Raw genomic sequence first — 12,041 nt, 5'->3', positions numbered from 1 at the left:
TTTCGTGTAATAACGGAATAAAAAATTAGAAAAAAGCGTCCATCACGGGCTTCCTGTGGTGAAATTTAAAAGACCTTGTATTTCCAAAACTAAGGCGAAATATCTGATTGTTTTATTCTAGTAGTGGAAATATAAAGCTTTTTGTTAATATTTCAAGATAAAACTGTCTTCGGCTGCATTAAAACGCTTTATCTAAGAGAAAAAGTTTTCAAGGCTAGACCCAATCCCCCTCACGGTTATCCAAGATGGCGGCTTATATTGGCATACGCTGTAGTACCTCATAAAATCGCGTATTTTAGGTGAAAAGGCTCATACTTTATGTATCAAGGACTTACAATGTCAATAACCGAATAAATATGAACTTTTGTCTTGAATTTAAATGTATTTCTTCTAAATCTGCGTTTATTGCAATTATCGGGTATTTTGACGTTGGCTAAAAAGAGGTAGAGCTGGATTTAATAGGGGGTTTTGTAAATGTATGTCAACTAGACACCACAGAACAACGAGATGCTTTAGATATGCCTCCTCAATCAAAGTAATTAGTTTGTGAATCTTTTCTTGAGAATATTAAAGTATTTAGATGTTCTCCAGAAGAAACATCTGTAGAAACTCTTTGTCGCAAATACCGTAAAATGGCACAGGAATTATCACAAATTTGCGGTATTAATGCTCGAAAGCTTTGAAGAACGAAAAAAGGTGACTAGAAGAGGAACTGCGAAAAAAAAAACAGTGCTTATTTCTCCCTACGTGTGCATTATAGTGACGAGGTTGAACGTATCGCATGCTTTGTGAACAGGATAGCAACCAGCCAACGAATCGCCGCAGCAATAAAGGACTATGTTATCAACTTAAAGATGTCTTAATGATGACCTCAGGGATGGAAAAAGCCATGGAGCATAAGTAAAGGAAAGGTCTCCAAGAAGCGAGAGAGGATGATAAAAAAAGTGTAGAGCTTTTTGTCAGGCTTATAGAATATAATATATTATCAGAATATATAACTGGAAGCTGTTGAAAATGGTACGTTCCTTTCTTGTGATGTCCAAGCTCCACAATGCGCATGAGACACGCATGGGAGATTTCGGGAATGAGAAATCCTTTAACCGATTTTTACTAAAGGACAGAGTTTTAGAGGCTTTTTCTAAGGCGCACGATCAGTGATCGGCGGACCGTTATTGTAATAAAGGGAAAAAATCATTCTGAAATAAACTGAAAGAGACTTTTTAGTATGATGCGCGTACGCAAGCTTGTGTGCAGGGTACGCTGGGATTGATTTTCCAAACAGATGTTTCCTTCGACGGTGCTATGAACAAATGTACAAAAAACTCTAGTGTCAACGGTACTAGCGACGACCTTAGGACACGTTTAGGCCCAAACCTGACGTAAGCCAGAATTATTCTATGTAAGTTATAAACGATCAGATGGTTTTGAGCGCCATATCCGTAAACGCCAGTAGCTTATTTTTTCCTGGTGACGGGCCTATTAATTACAGCCGCGCTGGTTGAATCAAAGCTCTGTAACCCTTAATATAATGCTTAGACAGCTCATTGAAAAAACATTTCTGGTAAAATTCATGTGCACCACCTACTGTGCTTATTTGTTGGACGGAAATCAGTCATATTATTATTATATTTGTATGTTAGGAGGAGGGATGTAAAAAAAAGGCCGCGCGGAGCCTGGGTTCCAGTAGATTTCCTTCTTCTTCAAATGTAGCTTTTTATAGCTATTTATACGTTTTTTTGTTCGGAATTCGATAGAGTACAGCTTAAATGATAGAAATCATTTTCAAATATGTGCATTTTTATCTTTTTTTTTGCCTCATGAAAAGGTATGAAAATCTCACCATAGGGTACCCGCAATACCAGATTTCTAAAAAAAGAATTGCTTTTTATCTATGGATCCGCTAATGGTACCGGTGGGCACCGGTCTCAATATTGATTACCATCCCCTAGGCTATATTTATACCAAGTTTGGTGCTTTTGTCCGCTGTGTATAGATTGAGCTCTTTTTGTGCGCTAAGCGACCCGACTATGGGTGGTGCTGCACCACAGGTGACCCAAACTCTGGGTCTGCGTTCAAAAACAGGGACGCGTTGAATGTCCAGGGGCGTAGTCAGGGGGATGGCTTAAGGGGCTCGGGACCCCCTACTAGTGGCCCAAGATGCAATGAACTCACCAACTGCCTCCTCAAGCGTGGCTATAAACCAGCTTTCTTCAAGAGACAAATCCTACGCGCTACTATGCTAACATTTCCCGCATTGACGCCTACGTCCTAATAATAACCCCAAAAGTTTCGTCGCATCCCCTTTGTCACTCCTTATAACCCTACACTACCTAACATCAACGCATAATCCGTAGAAATTACAACCTCCTACTCTCGTCTAACCGATGCAATAAGGTTTTCACTAAACCACCGCTCACCTAACCTCCGCGACATCCTCGTTAAAAGCCAAGCTACCCTCCATCCACTCTACCACAAACCAGCCTTCCAGTGTTTTCCGTTGCGGAAAAACTGCCCCTATATTAGAACCGATGGCCTAACAAGCTACTCAGTTTCCTCGACAGGTGAAACACGACCTATAACCTCCCACATAACCTGCAAAACTGAAAACGTGAATTATGTGATTCAATGTAACCGCTGTAACCTACAATATATTGGGGATACTAAACGCAAACTAAAGGAACGATTAATGACCACCGCAGAACCTTAAAATCTCAATCTCGATCCCCACCAACCCACGCCGCTGGAACACTTTCTAATAAAACCTAACCACTCCGCTTCCTACATAAGCTCATACCTATTGTAAAAATAAATAAGCAACCGCGTATTTATATTGCCTGTTCTAAGTATGTTCGCACTAGAACAATTCGCTCGATATTGCCCGTGCATCGGACACAGAAATTTTCCAATCAATCTACGGTTTAAGATCCGTTTTGGACTCTGTTTATGGGTTTACCGCCGGGGCAATGTAATAAATAGAAGTATTGTATTGGAATTTAAGTTTTTTAAGTCATGTTAGAAGTCATGTTTAGAAATAGATTCGCTGTCAACCCTTAATTATGCTTTAAGAATTGGAAGTGTTTTGTTCTGCTTTCCCTTTGTCCATTACCGCAATTCTGTGGGGTTGATTTCGGGGACTCCTCGGTATCGTTTCGGGTCCCGGGATCAGTTGGGGTACTTTTGGGGATCATTTCGGGTCCTGGGATCATTTCGGGTCCTGTACAGATCTTGTAAGCAGATAGCAGAACCTCGCAATCGGGAATGCCCATTGACAATGACGTCGTACATGTTACAGCTGTCATTATAGCGCTCAATTCTAGCTGCTCATCCCCAGAAGACCTTGAACAACATTTCTCCTTTGAGCTCTGAAGCTTTCATCCAGCATTGCTGCTAGACCCCGGGGGGATACTCCCTATACATTGGGGTAGTGACCGTTGTATTTTTTAGGGTTTGAAATCCGAGGTTTGGTAATTTTTAGGGTCTTCGAAGCAAAGACTATCAAAAATAAAGAGACATGATATTTTTTACGCGAGGTTCCTTTTTTTCTAAAATGGCGACCCTACAGTTTCGCCAAGTTTTCGATTTAAAATCTGAGATAAGGGGGTGCCATATTTTCTCTTTCTTTTTGAAAGTAGGATAAACACGGGATTAACACACAAGTTAATCAACAATCATATAATATACCATATCGCCAACACCACTAGAACAATAACGTAAATACTAAACGGGGCTAAGGCGACGCTGGAATTTTATTGGTATTTTTTAAGGTTATTTTATTTTGTAAGAGGTATTTTTTGGGGTTGTGATGTTTTCGTGGTATTTTTAGGGTACATTTTTCGGGGTCTCCGACGGTCACCCCTCGTTTTACCCCCAACCCCCCCCCCCCCCCCCCCCCCCCCCCCCTCCCGGGGTGTTAGAATCTATGATGAGTGTGGCAAAATTTTATTTAAATGTTAAGCAAGTACCCGAGGGAAGGCGGTCGTGACACAATGGACACGGGAGCTGAGGACGAATCGAATTTATAATTTATGTTTGCTTTTGTGGAAAGCTGCAATAAAATCGTTACACGATTAGCATCACCGTTCCTGTTGGTGACGATAATTCCGCATGGAAGCACATGACATCTTCCTGAACCGAAATCCAAATCCACACGAAGATGTGTGGAATAACGGCCATATAAATGAGCTGCTAAGGGAAAGATTTAATGTTATTTCTATTTCTCATTTTTTTATCCATACCCCTCTTGGTTGTGATACCACCTTCCATGAATACGGATAGGGCAAGGGGGCATCGTTCAAGAAGCTTGTCTCATCACCCTAAATCCGCGCACAGGCAGCTGTTAACAGGATAGAGCTAAGAGAGCAACAAAATCTATCGCCAACTTCAGCAGCAGCCATGTTCCACAGTTCCAAGTTCCAGTATTCTATCAAGTCAACCAATAGAAAGGTGATGAAAAAGGCGGTCTGAAGTCTGAGCCAAGATGTTGGTCAACGACAGGGTGAACCCTTAACAGATCATGACAGGGTTCGAATGGGGGGGGGGGGGGGGGTCTGTATGTCGGTGGTCAGTTGAAATTTCCATAATTTGTCGGTAGTCGGTAAGAATTATTGTCTTTGTCGGTAGTCGGTGAATCGCTTTTGTAGCAGATTTCACGTATAAACAAGATTAAACATTATTTAGGATTTATTAGCAATTAAAAACTTATTGATAATAAATTAATTATCGATTAATAATCGACTGAAGAGTTGATGCAATAGGAAATACATAGTGCAGATTCTGAAATAGCCAGATTTAAGTAGATTGACGATGGAAGTAAAGACTAAAAATACCGGAAATAATAAAAATGTCGGTAGTCGGCAAATATTTTTTGTCGCTAGTCACTAGTTTTTTTCATGTTTTGTCGGTTAGTCAGTTAATTCATCATAATCCGTTTGTTGCGAGTCGGTTAAGCCCGTCGAGAGGACTCCAGGACTGCAGCACGTTTAGTGCTCCTGCCGCAATGAACACTCTAATGTTTTCGCCCCACGGCCAATGCAAAGGGTCATCGTGTAACTCCCTCTCAATCGGGTCTTAATTTAAAAGAAATTATATTAAAAAATCCAACATATAAGAATCTATTTCACAGAAAAACGCTACAATGAGAATGATTGTATTATAAGTATAATATAACCATATAATGACATTATTATTGAGAGCCACATAGCAATACCTGTTTTCATCACGTATAGTCATTTATGAAAACGAAATGTGGTGACAAGGATAGCTAAGAACCTTGTGTTGCAATTAGTCCGATGTTGGCCCCTTTTTTGACGTAGACTGACTGGACTAAAAGGCTCCATTTCACATTATTGCTTCTGCTCAGGAAACTAGGACTTCCCAGAGAGTGGTAAAGCACAGTGGTAAAGCCCTGTCGAAGGTTAGTGGCACGTCTTGACCGGCGTCTTGACAGGTCGAGTATATACCAAGCAATTTCCTTCGAAACTTTATCCCTTTTCGCCAAGTATTCAAAATAACCTAGTTTGTGCTAGAACCCCTGTAGTTAAAGTGACGAAAATAAACTAATCTGAAAAACATGTCCCGCTACACACTACCTCCATGACCTTTGCGGGCTTATCAAATGCATTCTGAATAAGGGTGGATCTCATGTTGCAAAATACGTGTACGGAGAAATCCTACAATTCTGCAACGCAAGGGTGACCGAGTACAGACAGCTTTCGTGAGAAGGTAAGAGACAATAGCCTTAAAGATATTCCAGTTGCTCAGTACCGCTTGCTAAAGTTTTATAAACCATCTCAGTCGCACGGGTAGTAGTATTATCACAATTAAATCAATTCTTTTATGCGCGTTTATCACATTGATTTTTGTTATGTAATTCTCCGGTGTCCGTATGGTCCGAGATGGAAGTAGAGAGAATTAGCACATTTATCACAGCAGTGTGATGGCAACGAGATGGCAACGAGAAATGGAATGAGAAAACCGGGAAAAGGATACTCTTTTTTTAGTTAAAAACCTTTATTATAAAAACTCCAGACTGAGATTTCACCAAATTTTAAGAACATGCCTAGGCTCAAATAGCAGAAAAATTCGAAAGCATATTGTGCTCAGAATAACAACCTTATATAGAAATGCTATTGATCATTTGTGTAATTCTCTGAACAGCGTTAAGAACATATTCAGCCTTAAAATGCTAAAAAAATAAGAACGGTCAGTCTCAACTAAAAATTAGACGTTCTTAATTCGAAATTATTACAAATGTATGTATCTCATCTTGCCGTGTGCCTCTACTACAAAAGTCAACATCGTTGAAGGGCCTCTTGACATGATCGCGTGATAATTAATGCTATATTTGCCACCTCACGCTATCAGCGGCCTCAAGGATAAACGATCTTTGAGCTTGTTATGATCAAGTCAAAGACAGATATATCTCTTGTTCTTCGGAGCTCGTGATTTTCATCGGACTAATGAAGGCCCTGCTAGTATCGTGAGTAGTGAATGTGGAAGAGGGAGGGGGAGGGAGAGGGGGGAACCAGTGAATAATGGGTTCGTCCGAGCCATAGCCAAGATCCTGAAATGCTACATTTTATAACTGCATACCATTGCGCGCATTTATTAAAGTGATTAAATGATCAGTTTAACGTCATGTTTATTGGGTCAAATGGGCACGAAAGGCTCGATAGTTGCACTGGCAAGAATCCAGCAGAAGCCCCAGCAGCACGCTACCCTTGATCGATCCAACTCTCATTTGCTTTATACCTTTCAATATTTTGTCCTGTATTTTACAGACTAAAGAAGTTGTTATAATTGTAAAGTTTTTACGTTACAAGGACACATCAAGAAGAATGGTAAAGAAATAAGTTATGGATGCATAATTTAACAGCACGCCTATGGCTAGATAAAATTGTCGAATAGTACTCCTGCCGTTCCCCTCTTTCTACTAACATATATGGCGTAACTGAAAACATATTATCAGCGGGGTCATTTTTTCAATGTTATCGAATTCTTTTAAAGGGGCAGCGTCATGGTATTGCGCACGTCTGGAGTCGGTGTTTATTGTAGGCTTTCAATTGTCTACACACAGTTGAACTTTAAGCTGTCAATGCCTTGTTAAAATAATATGCAATATTTTATTGAAAACTATGTTTATTGACAGTTTGTGGTCATTTCCTTTGAATTTAAGTCTCCCATATGTACCAAAGGCTCATAAGTCAATATTAGAATTTTACTGAAATTCATTGTGTCCGGGCCGGAGAGCTATTGCAAAACTCTTACCACGACACTGCTCCTTTAACAAAAAAAGAGACTTGGATTCTTAAGACTGTAAAGGTTGGTCCAAGTGCAAGAGCCAGCACAAATGCAAGCGGTCGAAGAGATAATCGGTCAAACACAGGCGGATGCGAAATGAGAACCGGTTAAACACAGACGAATGCGTAGTGAGAATCGGTCAAACACAGGCGCATGCGTAGTGAAAATCGGTCAAACACAGGTGCGTGCGCAGTTAGAATCGGTCAAACACAGGCGCATGCGTAGTGATAATCAGTAAAACATAGGTGCATGCGCGGTTAGAATCGGTCAAACACAGGCGCATGCGTAGTGATAATCGGTAAAACACAGGTGCATGCGCAGTTAGAATAGGTCAAACACAGGCGCATGCGCAAGAAAATAAAAATAGCATTTGTCTCTTGTGCTTGCGTTTCAGCGAGAATGGCAACAGGAGCAACAACAACCGGAGAAATAACTGTATTTTACAGACTAAAATCACTCAAGCTTGCCTAAGCCCATGCACACACGTTGCATATTGACCTTGTATTAAAGTTAGCACTAGCCCTTTTTTCGCGATTTCGATTATTAAAGCACATTTTTATTGCACTTGTTTTGCTTGATTTTATTGTCCCCAAATCGCGAAATCGTGAAAATAAAGCGATCTGGATTTTACGAAAATAGCGAAAATGAAGTACCACGAAATATCGCCATCTCAAAATCGCGAAATTTTGACGTCGCGAAAATTAAGTGTAAATAAGGTACATAAAGCAAACATGCGCAGACATACGTAAGTCCTAGGCCTTACACACAGACACTTTGTATAAGACGGTCAAGTGACGATCAAGGATTCAACGGATATCGGCGATGGGTGGCTTTCCCACCTCGGGTCTGGGGACAGTAACAGCTTTTATGCCTCACTCCATGAGATAGGCGGCAAAACAAACTATTAAAGATGAGCAGCATTATACAGGGTTAGGTCAAACAATTAAGCCAATCAAATGCGCGATTAGATCTATTGTCCCTGGGACTTGGCTTGACGCTATTTGACCCCAAATACATGATATTAGCAAACTCCAGTAAGTAACGGTAAGCTTACGCAGATCTGCAGCCAAGACGCAGCAAATTCGCCTCGCATCAAACTCTAAAGAACTATTCAAGCAACTTCAGAGAGGGCCTTTAGTATGTAAGTCATGCGAATAGGGAATTTCAACTACTTTGGAAACTACTTTTGTCTGCATAGTTGTTGCTTACATAACTTTAAAATAAGGATCATATTCAAGTGTATAGGGTGTGAACTTGGACACAACGCTAAATCTAGAGGCAAAACGTTTTTACTGTTTTGTACAACTCCGAGGTATTCTTCTCTACAAATATTTAAAGAAACAATCAAGCGCTCAGGGATATAAAGAGCAAACCAAGGCGCATTATAATGTAAACAAATCACGTACATAACATCTTCATTTGTTAAGCGCTTTTAAAATACAGACATACTAAGGATTTGCGTCACATGTAAGCCTAGAAGATCGAATCATGCAAACGGGTAGACTAATAGAAAATTAGATGACACAGTGAAAAAAAAAGCAATTAATATATTTCGGTGACGATTTCTATCTACTTACTAACAGTAAATGAGACCGAGTGGGGCCTGGGAGTTGCGCGACTAGATTACTGGATTGTGACATCACAGGGTGCCCACACGATTAGCACGTAAACTGAGTCGCATAGCTATACCATATTTCTATACCTATGGGGCTCCGGCTCCGCTATGACCGCACAATTTGGCACACTGCTAGGTTATCTATTCAAGAGTGATACCGTGTGCGGCTTTTGAGGGATTTTGAGCGGATCGTATTTTATGTCCTTCGGTGTCATGTCACCTGGAAATGATTCAATCCTCTAACTTTGACTCAAATTTGCATATAAACAAAGAACAATATCTCAAAAGCCATACACGGTCTAGTAGGTGTATATGGTAATTGATATATGTCATAAAAAGTAAAGATTTGCCGGATAGTTTAGACACATTAGGGATTTTAAGGGATGTGATTGGCTGAAAAAAATCAAGTGATCAAAACCCGTTAAAAATATACCATTTTATCAAACCTATACACAAATAAGATTATCGTATTCCCCATTTTAAAGCTTTCCAATGGCATATAACATGAGCATATTTCATTAAATCTGACGCGCTTATCGACATTTTTCAACGACACTGTTTTTTTACGAAAAAAGCGAAATGGAGAAAATGAAGTACCACGAAATATCGCCATCTTAAAATTGCGAAATTTTGACGTCGCGAAAATTAAGTGTAAGGTACATAAAACAAACATGCGCAGACAGACGTAAGTACCAGGCCTTACACACACAGACACTTTGTATAAGACGGTCAAGTGACGATCAAGGATTCAACGGATATCGGCGATGGGTGGCTTTCCGACCTCGGGTCTGGGGACAGTAACAGCTTTTATGCCTCACTCCATGAGATAGGCGGCAAAACAAACTATTAAAGATGAGCAGCATTATACAGGGTTAGGTCAAACAATTAAGCCAATCAAATGCGCGATTAGATCTATTGTCCTTGGGACTTGGTTTGACGCTATTTGACCCCAAATACATGATATTAGCAAACTCCAGTAAGTAACGGTAAGCTTACACAGATCTGCAGCCAAGACGCAGCACATTCGACTCGCATCAAACTCTAAAGAACTATTCAAGCAACTTCAGAGAGGGCCTTTAGTATGTAAGTCATGCGAATAGGGAATTTCAACTACTTTGGAAACTACTTTTGTCTGCATAGTTGTTGCTTACATAACTTTAAAATAAGGATCATATTTAAGTGTATAGGGTGTGAACTTGGACACAACGCTAAATCTAGAGGCAAAACGTTTTTACTGTTTTGTACAACTCCGGGGTATTTTTTACAGATATTTAAAGAAACGATTAAGCGCTCAGGAATATAAAAAGCAAACCAAGGCGCATTATAATGTAAACAAATCACGTACATAACATCTTCATTTGTTAAGCGCTTTTAACATACAGACATACTAAGGATTTGCGTCACATGTAAGCCTAGAAGATCGAATCATGCAAACGGGTAGACTAAGAGAAAATTAGATGACGCAGTAAAAAAAGCACAAAGCAATTAATATATTTCGGTGACGATGTCAATCTATTTGCTAACAGTAAATGGACGTTACATAAGAACAGTTGACTTCGTCGGTTTCACAGGTGTTGGCAGTTGACACTACGAGTGGGTAAAACGGCTCCAATTTTCCCTAGTAGTGCAGACTCTTGTGAAGCTCAAATCAGCTGATTATGAAAACAAGACCCTTCTGTGGCTCGATATTTTTCCATCACATATGGGGGATGCTTCTGTTGCTACCTTAGGTGGCACCTTAAATTTACATTTTATTTAATCGTGCTCTAATGCTATTTCGACATCATTTTATCAAAGGAAAACGAAGTTCAAAACCAGCGAACATCTGAGACTTCTTGATATTGCCTTTAATATGCGTCTGATACTTGAGCAAAGCCATTGAAGTATGAAGAGCACTATTTCGAATGTTAGAGCCTAGGAAATGGGGTAGCGCACTTAAGTCAAACCATTTAAGAATCGCATCGGTTTGCTTTTAATAAAAAGAGATGGGTGCTAGACAAGAAATACATTTTTAGCTGATTGCGTAATCCGTGGATAGTGGCCATTGGTTTGGAACCCAGCATCTCCCGGATTCGTCACGAAATGTTATATGGTGACATTTTTATGTAACTTTGAAAAGGTAAAGGCATCTAAGGTTAACAAATCTTGGGTTATCTTAGATGGAGGTTCTATTTTTTTGTAAGGGCCAATTAGATGCCATCATATTATGGTCGCGGAATATTTTAAAATCGGGACTCTATTTCATGTTCCAGATCGTTGATTGTGACAGATCACTTAGCGCAACAACAGCTCTGTATAAAGAGAAGCAGTCAAAAGAGCGATGTACCCGCATTCAATATCTTTTCTTTATCCGCTGGCTAGACATAATATAATAATAATAATAAATACTAATAATAATAATAATAACAACAACAACAACAACAACAACAACAACAACAACAACAACAACAACAACAACAACAACAACAACAACAACAACAACAACAACAACAACAATAATAATAATAATAATAAACGAGTTACCCAACTTATAAAGTGTAATTTAATATCTAGTGATGGAAAACCAAATGGACACATTTTAATTCATGATCGACTTGTCAACTGAATAACCTATTTTGAATAAAGAAATTATTCGTTTTGTCAGGACAGACAGGTATTGAAGATTTAAAATACTGAGAATGATGTAAAAAATGCTTTTGAGAAAAATAGGTGTAGACAAAATAACACTTCATTATTGTAAACCGAGTTTATTAAAGCTTCTTACACTTCTTTAATTAAATAATAACAAATAGTCTCCTTTTTTTTTGGAAAAAAAAATTGACCTGCAAGAAAACCCAGGGGAGTTGGTGGTTGATTGCACAAATTTGAAAAGCTCATTAGATCAATACTGTACACAATCAAAATTAACATTTAGACAGAGCGGGGCTGCTCCATGCACGGACTCAATTCCCAAAGGTGTAGTTGAATTGCAAAGTTTTCGTAACTCGGAGTTTAAGTGTGAGCACGCTGCGAGAAAATGGAGCTTACTGACAGCGAAGAAGAGCGACTTATTTTTATTACGCCAAAAATATATTTTCAAGAACTGTAATGTCGATGCCATGAGCAAGCGGAGCGAGTGAGTAGACGC

General features: G+C 39.5%; 1 protein-coding gene across 3 annotated transcripts in view; it reads left to right on the top strand.

The window, feature by feature from the left end:
* Positions 1-5,618: 5,618 nt before the first annotated feature.
* LOC5502952 (solute carrier organic anion transporter family member 4A1) overlaps positions 5,619-12,041 on the top strand; it is a 20,581-nt gene continuing 14,158 nt past the window's right edge. Inside the window, exon 1 of one of the 3 annotated variants that reach the window (XM_032371242.2) lies at positions 5,619-5,721. The gene's annotated coding sequence lies outside the window, so the exon portion shown is untranslated. Of the gene's footprint in view, positions 5,722-8,309; positions 8,441-9,840; positions 9,998-12,041 lie in introns of those variants that run through there. The other 2 variants (XM_048727560.1, XM_001624023.3) reach the window with 2 other exon arrangements.

This window comes from Nematostella vectensis, chromosome 5 (assembly GCF_932526225.1).
Source record: "Nematostella vectensis chromosome 5, jaNemVect1.1, whole genome shotgun sequence".
NCBI classification, from domain to species: Eukaryota; Metazoa; Cnidaria; class Anthozoa; order Actiniaria; family Edwardsiidae; genus Nematostella; species Nematostella vectensis.
The sequence above is the reverse complement of the archived record's forward strand: the minus strand, read 5'-3'. Positions and strand labels throughout refer to the sequence as shown.